Source organism: Mesoplodon bidens, assembly GCF_964165515.1.
Source record: "Mesoplodon bidens genome assembly, chromosome: 18".
Classification (NCBI taxonomy): Eukaryota; Metazoa; Chordata; class Mammalia; order Artiodactyla; family Ziphiidae; genus Mesoplodon; species Mesoplodon bidens.
This window is the reverse complement of record NC_138175.1, coordinates 17,985,348-18,006,872: the sequence shown is the minus strand read 5'-3', so window position 1 is coordinate 18,006,872 and position 21,525 is coordinate 17,985,348. Positions and strand designations below refer to the sequence as shown.

The window sequence follows — 21,525 nt, the reverse complement described above, 5'->3', positions numbered from 1 at the left end:
ATAAATGTCACAGAATTGTGACAGTGAGCTAGGAGGAAGAAAAACTGCATAAGGGAAGTGAGATACACTTCTGTAGCTGTGGAAACTATAAACCCTACTGTCTTGAAACGTTCTCTTTGTATTTGTATTATTAATTAGACATTAGTAGAGGATAATGAGGACCCTGGATAACTGCTAGATTGTTTTTCATTTTCTTAATAGTATCTTTTATTTATTTATTTATTTTAACTTTTTGTCTTAGAGTATAGTTGATTAACAATGTTGTGTTAGTTTCAGGTGTACAGCAAAGTGATTCATGTATACATATACATGCATCTATTTCACATACTGCTAGATTAAATATAGGTATAACTGTATTCATCAGAGTTCCTGAGTAAGAGGCATTGCTGGCTAGTTTAGTATTTGTCTTGTGTGAACATGAAAGTGCTTAATTTATTTTTCTTTGATTTGTTATGCTCCTCAACTACTAAAATATTTTCTATTTAAAAGGATGTTTTCTTAAATTATTGCCACAGCTCAAGTTTTAAGTTTGAGAATAAGTGAGAGAACTTGAACATGATTCAATGTTGAACATCACTTCACTTTAGTGAAGTTAAATTTATCTTGACCAGTACTTCTATGTTTACTGGTAAAGGCATATTAATCTGTGTATGAGTAGGCTTTATGAATAAATAATGTTTTAGGTATAAATTAGGCACTTTGGTAATTTATACAATAATTTTTGTAGAATGACTAGCGCTCTTACCGAGTACTAATTGCATCATAGATTCCTCGAGTACCCTATAAGCTTAAGATTAGGTCTGTAATCACGGTTGCCTTTACTCATTTGTTGGAATTACAATGGGCTGCTTGAGGTGGCAAACTTCAGAGGGGAGATGGCTGCTAATTCTAAAAATAGAAAGGTAACTTAGAGCTGAAAGATAGCTACCGAGTCATTGTGTTCTCACCGTACTTGTTTGCTTATTTGTGTGTAAACCCAAAGTGCATTTTCCCTTAAATTTAGATGTGCTTTGTTCTCCTATACATCTATACTAGTATTTCTTGAACTTGTTAGGACTTTTCAGAAACATCAACTGTCAACCAACATAGAAACAAATTATATTTTGGAATCTCCCAAATCAAATAGATTTAAAAGTGAAATTTAGCAGTCATTTATTATATGAGCAAAATAAAACAGAAAAAGTGAACTATGAGAAGTAAGGTCTTTTGGAAAAATCATTGTAGTTTGGACCCTATAATATTGCCCAGAAGAGAGCATATCCACTGGATATGCCAATTTAGAGGGAAATTGGTGGGAAAAAACGGTTCTAGGCCTTCTTCCATTAAGAACTATTTGAATATTCACTGCTGTCTAGTTCTGGAACAAAGATAGACCAGAGCGTTACAGGGAGGATCCTTCCCAGTGTGTTGGACCTCTTCTTTTCCTGCTTCCTTTTTAGTTGGATATTGTTCATCTACTTGTCCATTAATTGCATATTGCAGAGATTATGGATTGTAGTAAGCATAGCTCTTCATAAAGGGACTGGATGGTGTGTCCTGTGAGAACAGTACCTTTGTAACTACCAAATGTGGATGTGCTATAATAGGACGGATAAGCAAATCCACATTTGGATTGCTAAAAATCCTTAAATGTAGATAAAACTTCAACTTGAAAATTCAAAGGAAATTCAACTTGGAAATTCATAGGATAAAAATAAGAGAGTAAAAAAGTTTTATGAGTTAAAATAGCTATAAACAGACAGTAAAAAGCAATATCCCTAATTTTGGTATTCAACTAAGGTTGACTAGAAACTTCAGGATGGTTCAAATCTCTCCTTTGAGTATTTAGGGTAAGGCTCTTGAATTTCAAATCCAGGAAATAAAAGAGAACTGTCTTTTTTCTTTCTTTCTTTCTTTTTTTTTTTTGATACTTTGTTACTTTGTTTTTCATTATTCTTTCTCTGTGTATTTTGTCTTTCATCATAGGTGACTCTGACACCCCAGATATCTAAAGAGCTCCTTACTTTGACATTTGTATGTCTTCTCGGTGCAGATTTTAATGAGTGCTAAATACCAGGTGACTTAATACAAGTATTCTGAATGAACCAATAAATGGACAAATCTTGTTTTAGGCAATTAGGTGATGATATACAACAGAATGGTTTCCTAATAATTTTAGGTTTGAGCATTTATTAAAAACAAAACTATTAGTCAAAGTTCAGGATTTTTCAGGAGAGGTGTTTCACATTACAGAACAGTATTATTTCTTCTTTGTATCATTAAAATAAAACTCAGTTGAATTTCAGATTGTAAATATTGGAAAGTTGTTGTTCACAGTTATTTTGTCTCAGGTTAGAAGATTATAAGGAGAAAATAACTTCTAAAGTGGTTTAGACAGTCATATTTTAAGTTTAATGTTCTGTAAATTTCAAGTTGTATTCTATATCTTTTTCTAGCCTTTTCCCCCCTTAGCCTGACAGGATAAAGATTGTCCCATTGGGGCTTCCCTGGTGGCGCAGTGGTTGAGAGTCCGCCTGCCGATGCAGGCGACGTGGGTTCGTGCCTCGGTCCGGGAAGATCCCACATGCCACAGAGCGACTGGGCCCGTGAGCCATGGCCACTGAGCCTGTGCTGTGCATCCGGATCCTGTGCTCCGCAATGGGAGAGGCCACAACAGTGAGAGGCCCGTGTACTGGAAAAAAAAAAAAAAAAAGATTGTCCCATTGTAATTATTTTTCAGTTTTGCTAAACATATTTTTAAATGGCTGCCTTTGGGCCAAGGATATAAAAAGACATTGAGTCTTTGAGACATTGTCTCAAAGGTGAGTTGTTTTCTAACATTTCAGTCAGGTAGTTGTGCTCTATTGCCTCACTCAGTTTCTCCATTGAAATAAGGATCACACAGAAGTTATGTCGTGAGACTCTATTCTCTATAGTGGATCCAGTTCCAAGGTCTAATGCCCAACTACATAGGAACATTTCATATCCCATTTTGTGGGGCCAGTATTCTTTTTTTTTTTCCTTTTTTCTTTTTTGTCTGTGCCATGCAGTATGCGGGATCTTAGTTCCCCCACCAGAGATAGAACCCGTGCCTCTGCAGTGGAACCACGGAGTCTTAATTAACCACTGGACTGCCAGGGAAGTCCCATGGGGCCAGTATTCTTGTTCAACAGCAATATTCTTGTTCTCTGACCATATAGAATTTAAAAACATTAAGACAATTTGAAAAAACTTTTCTTCTCATTCTGTTACCATATTCTCTCCCAAAATAATATATTAATAATATGGAGAGGGCAGTGTGTATAGTGGCTAAAGATATGGGCCTTGGAGCAAGACTGCCTGGGTTCAGGTTCAGGTTATATTATACACTGGCTATGTGACAGCTTGGACAAGTTCATTGACCTCTCTTTGCCTCAGTTTCCTCATCTGTAAGGTGCTGTTGATAATAGAGCTTACAGCATAGGGCTATGAGAATTAAATGAGTTAATAGAAGTAAAGTACTTAGAATGGGTGCCTAGCATAGGCTACTTAAGTTGATGTTATTATTACTGGAATATAGTTTCTACATATTTTTTCGAAAGGAATAAAAAATATACCTTTATTTTACTATCATTAGTGCCAAAGAAAAAGTGGAAGACATCACATCTTAAATAAAGCAGAATAAACATCAGTATTGGTCTTTTGGGCATTCTGTGTTTATGGCCATATTTCTTTGGGTGGTTTCTTGATATATCTGACTTTAGGAATTATAAGAGTACCAAAGTTTCTTGGGTTTGAAAACAAGAATTTGTGCCAGTGCAAGAGAAACTGTGCTGCCGACCATCTCTTCTTTACTAATGATTGTATTGTCCAGAGTGTCTGTTTTTTGTTTTTTGTTTTTTTCTTTTTGCGGTATGTGGGCCTCTCACTGCTGTGGCCTCTCCCGTTGCGGAGCACAGGCTCCGGACGCGCAGGCCCAGCGGCCATGGCTCACGGGCCCAGCCGCTCCGCGGCATGTGGGATCCTCCCAGACCGGGGCACGAACCCGCGTCCCCTGCATCGGCAGGCGGACTCTCAACCACTGCGCCACCAGGGAGGCCCATAGAGTGTCTGTTTTTTAAGGCTCCATTTTCTTATTCTGGGAGAATAAGACGAAGGGAGAAAGCTTTAGATAGTTGGTACCAGACTGGCTTCTGTGGAAAAATTAACTTACTTTTGTATTTTATTTGCAATTCAGTTAATCTAGAGGTACCTTTGTGGTGGGGGGAAAAGTACAGAATTTATAGTTAGGAAACACAGTATTGGGCCTTCCCTGGTGGTCCAGTGGCTAAGACTCTTGACTCCCAATGCAGGGGGCCTGGGTTCAATCCCTGGTCGAGGAACTAGGTCCCGCACGCATGCCGCAACTAAAGATCCCACGGGCCACAACTAAGACCCGGCGCAGCCAAAATAAATAAATTAATAAATATATATATATATTTTTTAAATGGCTTGTTAAAGCTCTTTAAAAAAAAAAGAAACAGTATTTTAAATACCTGTTTCACATTTTGCTAGTTGTATTTCTCTTTATCCTTTTATCCTCATTTCCTCTTTATCTAACAGGGTTATTATGAAGTTTATATGAAATAATGGTTTTCATTATGCTAGTGCTTTTGAACATTATTTGAATGTGAATCTCCAATTTTCTCTGGATATTTTGAGGAAAAGTCGAAGATATATTGAAGGAAAGAATGTTATTTTTTTAGGACAAGTTATTCTTTTGGGGTGTTTAAGATATTTTTAATAGAAATTTTTTAAAAATTAAAAACTTAATTTTTTCAGATTATAATACAATTATACTTTTTATGCTTATTACAAAAAAGGTAGGTTATTGTATGACGTATAAAGCATATAAAGTAGAAAAGGAAAATAATATATAATCCTACCATGCAGAGATAACAACTGTTCACATTTTGACATACAGTATGTCATTCTGTATTCTTTTCTGTGCAATGTGGACATTTTACATTTATTTTTTTCTAAAATAGAGTCATATTGTGCTTTTTTTCTTAGAATGTTTTGGACACCACTCTAGGTTAATAAATGGAACATAATGTAGCTTTTTTTTAATTATAAAGACTTCAAACAATATAACAAATACAAAGAATAAAAGTTACAAAAGATCCCACCTCTCATAGATAACCACTATTATATTTCTATGCATATATATATTTTTTATGTAAATGGGATTATTTTTATATGGTTTTTTTACTGTTAATAGCCTGATTCCTTTACTCAACAATATGTTATAGCTGTTTTCTGTGGTCCAAATAGATCTGTGTTTTTATTTTTAACAGCTACATTATATTTCATAATATGGATGTACCATCATTGCCGTCATTTATTTAACTACTCTATTGATGACATTTAGGATGTTTCTGGTTTTCATGTTTATAAACAATGCTGCATAGAGCATTTTTGTGTATGCATATCTTTGCAAACTTAACTATTTTTTTTCTTAATTTAAATTTATAAAAGTATAATTACTGGGAAGAAGCATGTACACATTTGAAATACAATGACCCTGTTGCCTTATTGCCTCCAAAAAGGTTTTACCAGTTTATATCCATTAGCAATACCAATTTCCTGGAACCTTTGCCAGCACCAAGTATTATTTTTTAAAGACTATTACAGTTTTATATGCTATGCTATCTTATTCTTTTAGCCATTAAAATTGAATATTTTTCCTGTATATATTGACTATTGTGTATCTTTTTGAATTGTCTGTTCTTATCCTTTGCTAAATTTGCTATAGGAGTCTTCATTTTCCTCCTAATTGATTTAAAATTTCCTAAAAAGGGAAATTATAATTATTTTCTTTTGCATGAAATGTGGTAATTAGTTGTCATTGATGTTTTTCTGTCAAAAATTGGTAAAGTGGCTGTAAGCTTGTTATCATCTCAAACTCCAAAGATCCACAGATCTTGAGTACTTTACATGTGCTTTATAGGATTAAGATAAAAGTAGATCGTTGTGTTTTCATTTTTAAAACAGTATAGTGGTGGCACAGAAACAGACATATAGATCAATAGAGCAGGATCGAAAGCCCAGAAATAAACCGATGCACTTATGGTCAATTAATCTACGAGAAGTTAGGCAAGAATATACGGTGGAGACAAGACAGTGTCTTCAGTAAGTGGTGGTGGGAGAACTGGACAGCTACATGTAAAAGAATGAAATTAGGGACTTACCTGGTGGCACAGTGGTTAAGAATCTTCCTGCCAATGCAAGGGACACAGGTTCGATCCCTGGTCCGGGAAGATCCCACATGCCGTGGAGCAGCTAAGCCTGTGTGCCACAACTATTGAGCCTGCGCTCTACAGCCCGCGAGCCACAACTACTGAAGCCCACATGCTCTAGGGCCCATGCTCCTCAACAAGAGAAGCCACCGCAGTGAGAAACCCGTGCAATGCAACGAAGAGTAGCCCCTGCTCACTGCAACTAGAGAAAAGCCCACGCGCAGCATCGAAGACCCGACGCAGCCAAAAAAAAAAAAATGAATGAAATTAGTACGTGCTCTAACACCATATACAAAAATAAGCTCAAGATGGATTAAAGACCCAAATATAAGACCAGGTACTATAAAACTCCTAGAGGAGAGCATAGGCAGAACACTATTTGCCATAAATTGCAGGAGTATTATTTTGGATCCATCTCCTAGAGTAGTGGAATTAAAAACAAAAAATAAACAGGACCTAATTAAACTTAAAAGCTTTTGCACAGCAAAGGAAACCATAGAAAAAAAAAAAAAAGACAACCTGTGGAATGGGAGAAAATATTTTGAAGAATATCCTTGTTTGCTGGAAATACATACTAAAGTATTCGAAGGTGATGTGGCATCATGTTGGCAACTTACTCTCAAATGGTTCAGGAAAAAAGAAGAAAGAAAGTTCTTTGCACTGTACTCACAACTGTTTTATAAATTCAAGATTGTTCCAAAAGTACATAGAGGCACACGTGCACACACTTTCACTAAAAATTTAATAGTTAATTACTATGTAATCCAAATTTTCAATTCCATAACTAGTAATTTTACTCTTTAAAATTGCAATTTCCAAAGAAATGAATATATCAAAGAAAACAAGCTTATTTCACAACTTCATATTTGGATACATGATTGTAAAAAGGTAATCTACATCGGCCTCCCTCTCATCTCACTTTTGCTGCCATTTCTGCCTGAAATCAATCAAACAAAACCAAATACTCTGGTAGAGAAAGGTAGTCTGGGTTACAAAATATATGACAAGTTATCTTCTCCTGGTCATACTTGTTTGATGCAATACATATGTCACACTCACAAGCTCAGTATTTTTAACTATGCCATCCCCTCTTCACTAACACTGTCAACCTGATAGACCAACAATTAATTTAAACATTCATTCAACATTTATTTAGCTCCTCTACTGGACTAAGGACACAATATAAGAGGAAATCACTCTAGTGAAGTTCACAGTTGAGAGAAAATAAAATTAGTCAAGTTTAAAGTAATGCAGTATGTGCTTTAATAGAAATATGGGATATTATGCAAGTGGAGAAGAGGGAATCCTTAACACTGTCCGTAAAGGATCAGAGAACGCTGCACAGGGTATGTGACACCTGAGGTCAGTCTTGAACACTGAAATGGGTATTTGACAGACATAGTTTTAAAATTCAAAATTAATGGTAATTTTATTTTTTTGTGAAGAGTTGAGAAAATGCCAGATTTAACTACATTTTTTTCTAGTTATATTAGTGCCAAAAATGAATAAGCTAGTTTTAGGTTACCAATGGGTTTTGAAGATTATAGATATGTGTATACCTTTACTAAATATGAATAAATGAATTCAATCTTTCTGCACCACACGGCATGCAGGATCTTAGTTCCCCTACCAGGGATCCAACCCGTGCCCCCTGCAGTGGAAGTGCGGAGTCTTAACCGCTGTGCCGCCAGGGAAGTCCCTAAACAACAAATCTTAGTCAGAATTTTATTTTAACTGGTCAAGTTTTTAAAAATGTGACTCTTACTGAGCTCCTATATCTCTCTGTCTTTATAGAAGATGTTATAGTGAAACATAACATCTAAGAAGGAGACTGGAATGGCATTTGCAATAACTTTAATTCACCTCTAGTATTACAGCACAGTTACATTTTTAATAAAGTAATTTTGAGAATATAGATATAAAGGTTGTAATCCTAAAACTGGCAGGTGTGTAGAATAGGATGAGGAAAAGGAAGCAAATTAGAGAAGGAAAATGGTAAATTGAAATGAGTTTATTATTATAAGAAACTATGACATTTTTTGGTACAGTATAAGAATATAAGATTATCAGCATTTTTTAAATATAAAAACTTGCATTTTAACCTGTTTTCATGTTAGAACTTTTTTCCCAGGTGCTATTTTCAGCTGTAGCTGTTAGAGGGCTGAATTTATTCCAGTCTACCTAGTTGTTCATTAACCTATTAGCACTTGACTAATAGGTTCAAAAAAATCTACTGCTTGTTAGTTGAAACTGCTAAGAGCTGGAATTAGAACTATTCTGCTTCTAGTATATCTTCCAAATCTGATTTCATTTTGCGAAAAGTTCCTTTTAACTTTAATAGACTGACTTACCATGTTATGGTAAACAACAAGTAGGATTATTTCTATTATAGGAGAGTGGGCAAGTGGATAGCTTACATTAGTTTTGTATTACACTTCACCCACAGCTTTGTAGAGCACTTTGATATACATTACTTCATTTAATCTTTCTGCACCTAAGAGGTATAGTTATCATCTACATCTTATAGATGATAAAACCAAAACCCCAAATGATTAAGAGACTTGCCCAAGTTGGCACTGTTAATCAGTAGAACAGCTAGGTTTAAAAAAGGTATTCTGGGGCTTCCCTGGTGGCGCAGTGGTTGAGAGTCCGCCTGCCGATGCAGGGGACACGGGTTCGTGCCCCTGTCCGGGAAGATCCCACATGCCGCGGAGCAACTAGGTCCGTGAGCCATGGCCGCTGAGCCTGTGCGTACAGAGCCTGTGCTCCACAACGGGAGAGGCCATAACAGTGAGAGGCCCGCATACCGCAAAAAAAAAAAAAAAAAAGGTATTCTGACTTCTGATCTGTTCCTTTTTTTTTTCTGTAACCTTGGCCAAGATCATTTATTTACTGACTGCACATATAATAGTAAAAGACAAAAATATGATTCCTGCCCTAACTGAGCTTACCTTCTAGTTGGGGAGACAGACTAATAAATAATCCGTTAAAAATAGTATGCTAAGTGCTCTGAAAGGGAAATACAGATTGATGAAGTGGGACATGAGAAGGTACCAATGTGCCAGGGAATCAGAGAGGGGCTTTTGATAGAAGGTGACATCCAAACTCAGTCCTGAAATTATAAAAATTCATCAGGTGAAGGTGGAGGGGCTGTGTTGGAGGAAGAATGTTTTAGGCAAAGGGGAGACTATCATATTGGAAAATTTGGAGATGAGCAAGAGCTTAGTATGTTGGAGGAGTGAAAGAAATTCAGTATAGCTGGATCACAGAGCTAGAGATTGGGGAAGAGTAGAATAAGGGAGGGAAAAGGTATAGCTGTGCAAGATGTGGTAAACCAAGGCTGGATATGATAAGAACCTGAATCAGCAACACGATGCAGAGAAGAGACCCTCAGGTATCATAGAAAGCTGAATAAATGTGATAGAGATATCATAGTCAACTAGTGATATTTTATACAGTTATTACATATGTCTTGTGTTTTCTTTGTACAGTGAAGGTCACATGATCCTAATAGTTGAAAACAGGTAACTCTGCACTCTTCACCATGGTGAATCTTGGAGATCAGCTCTGGCTATGAGATTCTTTTGCAACCATTTCTACTCTGGCTTCCCTACTCTGGTATGTGTGGGTTAATCTTCCTCCAACGTGTTCTAAAGTAGATCTTGGACCCAAAGTTAATAGAGGATAAATAAGTAAGTGAGGGTTACCCTTGATAGACTTAATAGTTATCTCTGTTGTCTAGAGAAGATGTTAGGGAGAAAGTAGGAATGGAGGGGTGGAAATTATGATTTGTTGCCATAATGGTATTTAGTTAATTTTTAAGCATAAATTTAGGTTGTTAATATACTGAATATTAAGATATTTGGGGAGGTGGCCATTTATTCAATATATTTTGTGCTCAGTGCTTTAAAGAGACTTACCATTGTTAATAGGGCAGACAGACACAATTTCAACATAGTTTGGTAAGTGCTACATCAAAATAGTTTCATGCTAAAAATAAGGCAGCAGAAGATAATGAGTTCCATTTTGGATATGTTGAAATTAAGACTCTTGTGGGATATTGAGCACCTACTATGTACCAAGCACTAATCTAGATGCTGGGGACACAGAATTAAAGAAAACAAAGTTCCTGCCTTCACCAGTTTATATTCTGGTAGTTGGAAAGAGACAATAAATAATTATCAAATGTCAGAGGGTAAGATCAGGCAAATCCATAGAGAGAGAAAGTCAGTTAGTGGTTGCCAGGGATTTGGGGCATGAGGGAGTGGGGAATGACTTGCTAATGGATATGTAGTTTCTTTTTGGGTTATGAAAGTGTTCTGGAATCTTAGGTAGTGGTGATGACTGTAAAACTTTGTGAATAAACTCAAACCACTGAACTGTACAGTTTAAAGGGTGCCCTTTTGTTATGTAAATTATATCTAGATTTTAAAAAAATGCAGGGAGTGAAAAAAGCAAAGCAGGATTAGGAAGGATAATAAAGTGCTAGTGGGTGCTATTTTATATAGGGTGGTCAGAGTGCCTCAAAGAAGTGGTAGCTCATTTGTACAGAGACCTGAAGGAATTGAGGGAGTAAGCTATGGTAATAACTAGGGAAAGAATTTTCCAGATGGAGTAATAGTAAGTTCAGAGGATTTGAGATTGGGAAGGTGCTTGGCATGTTCAAGAAACTACTAGTAAGGAGGCCAGCATGGCTGGAGCAGAGTGGGTAACGAGGAGAGTTGTAGAGAGAGATGTTGGTGTGCTGAGATCATGTAAGGACCTTAGGTTTTACTCTGACATGGGAGCTGAGGAGTGATCCGAATTAGGTTTTAAATGGATGATTCAGGCTACAGTGTAGATAACAAACTATAGGAGTGAAATAGTAATTCATTTAGGAGGCGCTTGCATTAGTCCAGGTGAGACAAGTAGACCAGGATTGTGGTAGTGGAGGTAGCAAGAAGAGGTGGAGTTCTGGATATATTTGGTAGGAAAAGCAGATAGGAATTGCTCACGGATTAGGTGTGGAGTGTGAGAGAAAAAGAAAAGTGAAAGATGATAACCAAAATTTTTGAACTGAGCAAACTGGAAGAATGGAGTTCTCATTTAACGAGATGGTAAAGACTCTGGTGGGGTGGGGGAGAAGTACATGAAGAGATTGGTTTTAGACACATTAAGGATGAAATGTCTATATTAAGTATCCAGATGAAGATACTGAGTCAGTATTTATATCTAACAATCTGGAACTGGAAGCAAACAATGATAATCGTCAACTTATGAATATCATGCAGTTATGGTTCAAGTTGAAATTAACAATCAAGGGAGAAAAATAGGAAAGAAGGTGGTTGAAGACTCATTTCCCTGGGGAAAACACCCAAAATATTTAAGGGGAGTGGAAAAAGTAGTAGACTAAAGAGGAATCAAAGAGGAAAGAAAAGAAATAGAAGATAATGGAGAGAAGGGTTTCCACTAGTAGAGTCAGAAGTTGCAGATAAGTCAGTTAGGAGTTTATTGGTGACAGAGAAATTTTAATGGACTAGTGGGAACAGAAGCCAAGTAGTAGTAGGTTGAGTAATAATTGTAAGTAGATGAAATAGAGGTAGCTAGTGAAGACAACTGTTGTACTAAGTGTGGTTGTGAAGGAAAGTGGAAGCTAGAAAGAGATACAGTAGGAATAGGAATCTTGTGGAATGAGGGAGTTGAAGATGAAGGATAGGAATTTATTAATAGAAGAAACTTTTCAAGGACCAAGGAAGAAAAAGGGATGTAGTATATAGGATTGCTTCTTCTCTTGGACCTAAAGGGACACAGGTAAGAATAATTTGTGTCTGGGAAAGGAAGTATGGGGAATTCATGCCTTATAGCCTGCCTGTTTTCTCTCTTGAGCAATAAACACTCATTTGCCAAGAATGATAGATAGAGGTTGGTGGCTTTAAGATGGGGGAGCTGAGGAAATTCTCTGGCAGTCCAGTGGTTAGGACTCCATGCTTTCACTGCCAGGGGTGCCGATTCGATCCCTGGTGGTGGAACTAAGATCCTGAAAGCTGTGTGGCATGGCCAAAAAAAAAAGATTTCCTGAGCTACTCTGAGGAAAATCATGAATTCATAGTAGTACTAGTCTGTGTGTTTTTATTTTCTCCATAAAAGATTAGACCAGGGGCTTCCCTGGTGGCGCAGTGGTTGAGAATCTGCCTGCTAATGCAGGGGACATGGGTTCGAGCCCTGGTCTGGGAGGATCCCACATGCCGTGGAGCAACTAGGCCCGTGAGCCACAACTACTGAGCCTGCGCGTCTGGAGCCTGTGCTCCGCAACAAGAGAGGCCGTGATAGAGGCCCGCGCACCACCATGAAGAGTGGCCCCTACTTGCTACAACTAGAGAAAGCCCTCGCACAGAAACGAAGACGCAACACAGCAAAAATAAATAAATTAATTAATAAACTCCTACCTCCAACATCTTCTTAAAAAAAAAAAAAAAAAGAATAGACCAGGACTTCACTGGTGCACAGTGGTTAAGAATTCACCTGCCAATGCAGGGGACACGGGTTCAAGCCCTGGCCTGGGAAAATCCCACATTCCACGGAGCAACTAAGCCCGTGCACCACAACTACTGAGCCTGCACTCTAGAGCCTGCGTGCCACAACTACTGAGCCCGCATGCCACAACTACTGAAGCCCGCGCGCCTAGAGCACATGCTCCGCAACAAGAGACGCCACTGCAATGAGAAGCCCGGGCACCACAACGAAGAGTAGCCCCCGCTCGCTGCAACCAGACCCGCACACAGCAACAAAGACCCAACGCAGCCAAAAATAAATTAAAAAAAAAAAAAAAAAAGAATCGACACTATGATTCAGGAATATTGAAGATGAGTGGTTACGGTTATTGAGGATTGGGCATGATTAATAGGATGAATATGTTAGAAAAACAATAAGGGCGGGGTAAAGGAATTCTTCAAGGTACAACCTCATCTATTCCTTGAAGTTATCATCCATTGGTCTTTTTCATTTGTGTTTCTTTTCACTGTTAATGCTGCCTTACGTTTAATCTATATAATTAATATGTATTTATATATTTGTGTATCTTGAACTTTTTTAATATAGAAAGGTACAAAACAAGGAAGAATCACATGAAAACCCATTGTGTCTAAATATGACCACCATTAACATGTTAATTATTCTTTCAGCCATATCTCTCTGTACTCTATGTATGTGTACACATCTACTTATTTGTACATTTCTGCATAATTGGGATATAGTACATCCTGTTTTCTTATCTGCTTCCTGATATTATTATGTATAGATCTATTATAATTATTATAATAGCTGCAAAGTACAGTAGTCGCTCAATATCCACCAGGGATTGGTTCCAGGACCCCCAAGGATACCAAAATTAAATGCTCAAGTCCCTTATGTAAAATAGCTAGTATTTGCATATAACCTACACATATCCTCCCATATACTTTAAATCATCTCTAGGTTACTTTTAATATCTAATATAATGTAAATGCTATGTAAATAGTTACCAGTCTGTAGCAAATTAAAGTTTTGCTTTTTGGAACTTTCTTGATTTTTTTTTTTTTTTTTTAACTGTGGTTGGTTAAATCCAATGATGTGTAACCTGGGGATCCTGAGAGCTGACTGTATTCCATAGCGTAATAACAAATTATACTTCAATCAGCCAATCTTTGATGATGGGCTTTTTTTTTAAAACTTTTTAACCGTTATAAACATCACTATAAAGAACACCATGGGGCTTCCCTGATGGCGCAGTGGTTGAGAGTCCGCCTGCCGATGCAGGGGACATGGGTTTGTGCCCCGGTCCGGGAAGATCCCACATGCCGTGGAGCGGCTGGGTCTGTGAGCCATGACCGCTAAGCCTGCGCGTCCGGAGCCTGTGCTCCGCAACGGGAGAGGCCACAACAGTGAGAGGCCTGCGTACCGCAAAAAAAAAAAAAGAAAAGAACACTATGGATACCTTTTTTTCTGTAGTAGTATGGTTATTTCCTGTGAGTAATAATAGTTAATACTTATGTAGTGTTTTGTCTATGGTGAGCACTATTCTAAGCACTTAAATTTTTTTTTTTTTTTTTTTTTTTGCGGAACACGGGCCTCTCACTGTTGTGGCCTCTCCCGTTGCGGAGCACAGGCTCCGGACGTGCAGGCTCGGCGGCCATGGCTCACGGGCCTAGCTGCTCTGCGGCACGTGGGATCCTCCCAGACCGGGGCATGAACCCATGTCCCCTGCATTGGCAGGCGGACTCTCAACCACTGCGCCACCAGGGAAGCCCTAAGCACTTAAATTTGACTTTTCCTTTTAAATTTGTTCTGCTGTTAAATTTCGAGGGAATCCTTCAGATGTGCATCTTTTAGCTTCATCTTGAGAATGGAGTAACTAAATAAGACTACCCACATGTAATTAGATAAGGCCACACCCAGACCATCCTATAATGTTTTGGTTAAGTGCTTAGGCTTTGGAGTCAGAACAGATCTGGATTCAAATCCTTGCTGTGCTACTTACTGTAATTGTAGGACTCTAAACTTTAGCTTTCCAGTTTGTTTAATGAAAGACATTTAAAGCATAATACCTTTTTTTTTCTTGGGAAAATTTTATAACTAAGAAGAAATAATAATTAGTTTTTAGAAAATTTAATTAAAATCCTTCAGGATGCAATTTAATGTTAGAATTTCCTTTTCTAAGTTAAAGGAAGGTAAAGAAATCTTTGTTATCTTTTGTCTATAAAACGTTCATAAGATCTATTACTATAAATCATGTATTCAAAGAATAGTTAATGATCAAAGAAAATGTCCATGATGAGTGTTAAATTTTTAAAAAGGAAAATATGAAACTGATCCCAATTTTACTAAAAAAGAAAAGTCTAGTAGGAAATAGATTAAAATGTTAGAATGGTTATCTCTGAGAATTGGGATTTGAAGTGACTTAATTTTCTCCTTTATACTTAACAGAATCCCCGTTTTCCATAATGATATATCCTTTATATATCTTTTTTTGCCTATCACTTTTATAATTTAATGAAATATTAAAATGTTAAAATAGGAAGCTTCATGTATTATTGGGTTGGCCAAAAAGTTCATTCCAGTTTTTCCATAAGATGTTATGGAAAACACCAGAACGAACTTTTTGGCCAACCCAAGAGACCATTGTAACTAACTGAAATTTTTCTTTTTAATATTTATTTATTTATTGGCTGCATTGGGTCTTAGTTTTGGCATGCAGGATCTTTCGTTGCAGTGCACGGGCTTCTCTCTATTTGTGGCGCACAGGCTCTGGAGTGTGTGGGCTCTGTAGTTGCAGCACATGGGCTCTCTAGTTGTGGCGTGGACTCAGTAGTTGCGGTGCACGGGCTTAGTTGCCCCATGGCACGTGGGATCCTAGTTCCCTGACTAGGGAGTGAACTAGCATCCCCTGCATTGCAAGACCGATTCTTAACCACTGGACCACAAGGGAAGTCCCCCTACCTGAAACTTTTATGATACCATCTTTTTAATTTTTCCTCACAGATTTTAATTTTCAGTGTTTGTATTTATTACAGCCCTCTAAGTCCTCTTCATGTTTTTCATTTATATAATGCATTAAAGGACTTAGAACGTATTTTGCTCTTAAGATCTGCTTCTGTTATGTGTATAATTTCAGGATTGTCATTTCCTTCATATATATTCTAAACAAAAGAACTTGAGATGTGAACAATTTACTTGTCAGTACCATTATGTACAAGCAGCTTTTGGTGATTGAGAGAACTACCAGTTACAGATTTCCAATGGTATTAATATTAATGCAATTAGCTCTATTAATGATTAATTATATTAATTAATTATATTAATGACTAATTATATAAATAACAATGGCTAAAATTTGTTTAATTCTTTCAAAGAGCCTGGGTCATTAAATTCTTGAATTATATCATTTAATCCTCAGAACAACCCTGTGAAGTGTAGATAGCATCGTAACTCATCTGTTTTACAGATCAGAAAACAGACTGAAAGTAACTTGTCCAGGGGTACATGGTAGCAAGCAGTAGAACTGGCATTCAGATGGTACTCAATTTGGTACCAGAACCGCCTCTCCCTTCCCCCCCATGATAAATTTATCTGACCTGGTTGTTGGTGAGATTTGCTGAGATAATATATATTTAAAACATCTAGCACTGGGGCTTCCTTGGTGGCACAGTGGTTAAGAATCCACCTGCCAATGCAGGGGACAAGGGTTCAATCCCTGGTCTGGGAAATCCCACATGCCGCAGAGCAACTAAGCCCGTGTGCCACAACCACTGAGCGTGCACTCTAGAGCCCGTGCGCCACAACTACTGAGCCCACACGCCACAACTGAAGCCTGTGCGCCTAGAGCCCGTGATCCACAACAAGAGAAATCACTGCAATGAGAAGCCTGCGCACCACAATGAAGAGTAGCCCCCGCTCACCGCAACTAGAGAAAGCCCGTGCGCAGCAACAAAGACCCAACACAGCCAAAATTAATAAATAAAATAAATAAAAGCCAACTCTTTAAAAAAAAAATCTAGCACTGCATTTGTACCTAGTAGGTGGTCTGTGGTTGTGGGATTTTTTGGTGGTTGTTGTTTTTTTTAATATTTATAAATTTATTTATTTATTTATTGGCTGTGTTGGGTCTTCGTTGCTGCGTGCGAGCTTTCTCTAGTTGTGGCAAGCGGGGTCTACTCTTCATTGTGGTGCATGGGCTTCTCGTTTTGCTGGCTTGTCTTTGTTGCGGAGGACAAGCTCTAGGCGTGCAGGTTTCAGTAGTTGTGGCACACGGGCTCAGTAGTTGTGGCTTGTGGGTTCTAGAGCGCAGGCTCAGTGGTTGTGGCACATAGGCCTAGTTGCGGCATGTGGGATCTTCCCAGACCAGGGCTCAAACCCGTGTACCCTGCACTGGCAGGCGGATTCTTAACCACTGCACCACCAGGGAAGTCCCTGGTTGTTTTTTGGCTTTATTTTTTCCTAATAGGAAGAGCAATTACTTTTTTTTTTAAACCTGATATGTTTTATTTTACCAGATAATGGTAATTATATGACCATTTCACTTTTTCTTTTTTTTAAAATTAATTTATTTATTTTTGCTGTGTTGGGTCTTCGTTTCTGTGCGAGGGCTTTCTCTAGTTGTGGCAAGCAGGGGCCACTCTTCATTGTGGTGTGTGGGCCTCTCACTATCCTGGCCTCTCTTGTTGCGGAGCACAGGCTCCAGATGCGCAGGCTCAGTAGTTGTGGCTCACGGGCCCAGTTGCTCCGCGGTATGTGGGATCCTCCCAGACCAGGGCTCGAACCCACGTCCCCTGCATTACCAGGCAGATTGTCAACCACTGCGCCACCAGGGAAGCCCCGGAAGAGCAATTACTTTGACTTAGGTGGCATATTCCACCTGGTGGTCAAATAAGGAATTGTTCTTTAAAAAGTCTATTGATGCGAAATTCACATAAATTAACAATTTAAAGTGATCAATTCACAGTGTTATGCAACCACTATCTCTATATATCTATCTCAAAAACATTTTTATCACCCGAAAAGAAACCCTGTATGCATTAAACAGTTGTTCCCTACCTCTGCTTCCCCGTAGCCCCTGGTAACTGCCAATCTGTGTTCTGTCTCTATGGATTTATCCACCTGGTTACTTTACATAAGTGGAATCATAGAATATGTGACCTTTTGTGTCTGGCTTCTTTCACTTAGCATGTTTTCAAGATGTATCCACCTTGTAGCATCTATTAGTACTTCATTCCTTTTTATGGGTGAATACGATTGCATTGTATGGATACTGCAATTTGTTTATCCATTCATTTTCTGATGGACATGTAGGTTGTTGCCACCTTTTGACTGTTGTGAATAGTGCTGCTAGTCACATGCTGTGAATATGCACATACATGTGTTTGTTTGGGTACCAGCTTTCAGTTCTTTGGGGTAGGGTTTTTGTTTGTTTTTTTAAAAGTGGCCTTTATTGGATTCTTTAAAATCCTATAAAAATATTAACAAAAAAAGAAAGTGGAAAAGCAATATATTAAAAAGTACTGTCGTACATATTTATATCTTTATCATCTTGCATGGAGACTTTAAGATATTAGATGTTTAGTAAATGTTAAATTGAAATATTGGTTTTCAGACTGCTTTCTAATTCTGATTTTTCTGTCAACTATCTGATTTGGGGCAAATTCTTAATCTCTGGCCCTATATAGATAAAGTTTATATATCTATGAACTATATAGATTATAGTTCTTATATCTGTAACATAAGGAAGTACACTAAACTCTTTAAAAATCAGATTTTTAAGTTCTGTGAAAGTCTATACTTTTTTTAAAACTACGAAGTGTTTTGGTACTGCATCTTTATTTCACCCTCTGGAAGGTCAGGTACTTCCCAGCCCTTGACTATCATATACAGTTTCTTTCTCATAGTAAATTTGCCTCTGGAGAGGGATCAAGAAAGTTATGATCTATATGATCAAGAAACTTGAAACCACTGTTTTACTCTTTTAAGCTCTTGCAAAGTTTCTTCAGGAAAGACTCATCTTTTATCTTTCCCTCCTCTTATTTTGTAAGAAGATCTCAGTCATAAAACTCCTAGTGTAGATATTGAAAAATCAGATGCCTACAGAACTCAGTGTAATGTAAATCAGTGAACTTGGCTGAATGGTACTTTCAGTAACTGGAAAGCACACTAAAAGAGTTTTCCTGAAGATGAGCAAATGAGCCTTTTTGACACAAAGCCTGGGTGCTTCTCCCTCCAGCTGCTTCTACGCTGCGCCCTGGGGTAGATAGCCTCATCCACCAGAGGGCAGACAGCAGAAGCAAGAAGAAGTACAATCCTGCAGGCTGTGGAACAAAAACCACATTCACAGAAAGGTAGACAAGATGAAAAGGCAGAGGGCTATGTACCAGATGAAGGAACAAGATAAAGCCCCAGAAAAACAACTAAATGAAGTGGAGATAGGCAACCTTCCAGAAAAAGAATTCAGAATAATGATAGTGAAGATGATCCAGGACCTCGAAAAAAGAATGGAGGCAAAGATCGAGAAGATGCAAGAAATGTTTAACAAAGACCTAGAAGAATTAAAGAACAAACAGAGATGAACAATACAATAACTGAAATGAAAAATACACTAGAAGGAATCAATAGCAGAATAACTGAGACAGAAGAACAGATAAGTGACCTGGAAGACAGAATGGTGGATTTCACTGCTGTGGAACAGAATAAAGAAAAAAGAATGAAAAGAAATGAAGACAGCCTAAGAGATCCCGGGACAACATTAAATGCAACAACATTCACATTATAGGGGTCCCAGAAGGAGAAGAGAGAGAGAAAGGACCCGAGAAAATATTTGAAGAGATTATAGTCGAAAACTTCCCTAACATGGGAAAGGAAATAGCCACCCAAGTCCAGGAAGCACAGAGAGTCCCACACAGGATAAACCCAAGGAGAAACACGCTGAGACACATAGCAATCAAATTGGCCAAAATTAAAGACAAAGAAAAATTACTGAAATCAGCAAGGGAAAAATGACAAATAACATACAAGGGACGTCCCATAAGGTTAACAGCTGATTTCTCAGCAGAAACTCTACAAGCCAGAAGGGAGTGGCATGATATACTTAAAGTGATGAAAGGGAAAAGCCTACAACCAAGATTACTCTCCCCAGCAAGGATCTCATTCAGATTCGATGGAGAAATCAAAAGCTTTACAGACAAGCAAAAGCTAAAAGAATTCAGCACCACCAAACCAGCTCTACCACAAATGCTAAAGGAACTTCTCTAAGCGGGAAATACAAGAGAAGAAAAGGACCTTCAAAAACAAACCCCCCAAAATTAAGAAAATGGTCATAGGAAGATACATATGGATAATTACCTTAAAGGTGAATGGATTAAATGCTCCAAGCAAAAGACACAGGCTTGCTGAATGGATACAAAAACAAGACCCATATATATGCTGTCTACAAGAGACCCACTTCAGACCTAGGGACACATACAGACTGAAAGTGAGGGGATGGTAAAAGATATTCCATGCAAATGGAAATCAAAATAAAGCTGGAGTAACAATACTCATATCAGATAAAATAGACTTTAAAATAAAGAATGTTACAGGAGACAAGGAAGAACACTACATAATGATCAAGGGATCAATCCAAGAAGAAGATATAACAATTATAAATATATATGCACCCAGCGTAGGAGCACCTCAATACATAAGGCAACTGCTAACAGCTATAAAAGAGGAAGTTGACAGTAACATAATAATAGTGGGGGGACTTTAACATCTCACTAACACCAATGGATAGATCATCCAAAATGAAAATAACCATGGAAACAGAAGCTTTAAATGACACAATAGACCAGGTAGATTTCATTGATATTTATAGGACATTCCATCCAAAAACAGCAGATTACACTTCCTTCTCAAGTGCGTACGGAACATTCTCCAGGATAGATCACATCTTGGGTCACAAATCAAGCCTCAGTAAATTTAAGAAACCTGAAGTCATATCAAGCATCTTTTCTGACCACAAAGCTATGAGATTAGAAATGAATTACAGGGAAAAAAACATAAAAAACATAAACACATGGAGGCTAAACAATATGTTACTAAATAACCAAGAGATCACTGAAAAAATCAAAGAGGAAATCAAAAAATACCTAGACACAAATGACAATGAAAACACAGCGATCCAAAACCTATGGGATGCAGCAAAAGCAGTTCTAAGAGGGACGTTTATAGCTATACAAGCCTACCTCAAGAAACAAGAAAAATCTCAAATAAACAATCTAACCTTACACCTAAAGGAACTAGAGAAAGAAGAACAAACAAGACCCAAAGTTAGCAGAAGGAAAGAAATCATAAAGATCAGAGCAGAAATAAATGAAATAGAAACAGAAAACAATAGCAAAGATCACTAAAACTAAAAGCTGGTTCTTTGAGAAGATAAACAAAATTGATAAACCATTAGCCAGACTCATCAAGAAAAAGAGGGAGAGGACTCAAATCAATAGAATTAGAAATGAAAAAGGAGAAGTTACAACGGACACTGCAGAAATACAAAGCACCCTAAGAGACTACTACAAGCAATGCTATGCCAATAAAATGGGCAACCTGGAAGAAATGGACAAATTCTTAGAAAGGTATAACCATCCAAGACTGAACCAGGAAGAAATAGAAAATATGAACAGACCAATCACAGGTAATGAAATTGAAACTGTGATTAAAAATCTTCCAACAAACAAAAGTCCAGGACCAGATGGCTTCACAGGTGAATTCTATCAAACATTTACAGAAGAGCTAACACCCATCCTTCTCAAAC

At 37.7% G+C, this 21,525-nt stretch overlaps 1 protein-coding gene across 9 annotated transcripts in view; it reads left to right on the top strand.

The window, feature by feature from the left end:
• NFAT5 (nuclear factor of activated T cells 5) overlaps positions 1-21,525 on the top strand; it is a 205,331-nt gene that overhangs the window by 88,427 nt on the left and 95,379 nt on the right. For 3 of the 9 annotated variants that reach the window (XM_081217120.1, XM_081217114.1, XM_081217121.1), the window contains exon 3: positions 9,728-9,854. The exons of the other annotated variants lie outside the window; for them this stretch is intronic. The gene's annotated coding sequence lies outside the window, so the exon portion shown is untranslated. The remainder of the gene's footprint in view (positions 1-9,727; positions 9,855-21,525) is intronic. 9 annotated transcript variants of the gene reach the window in all.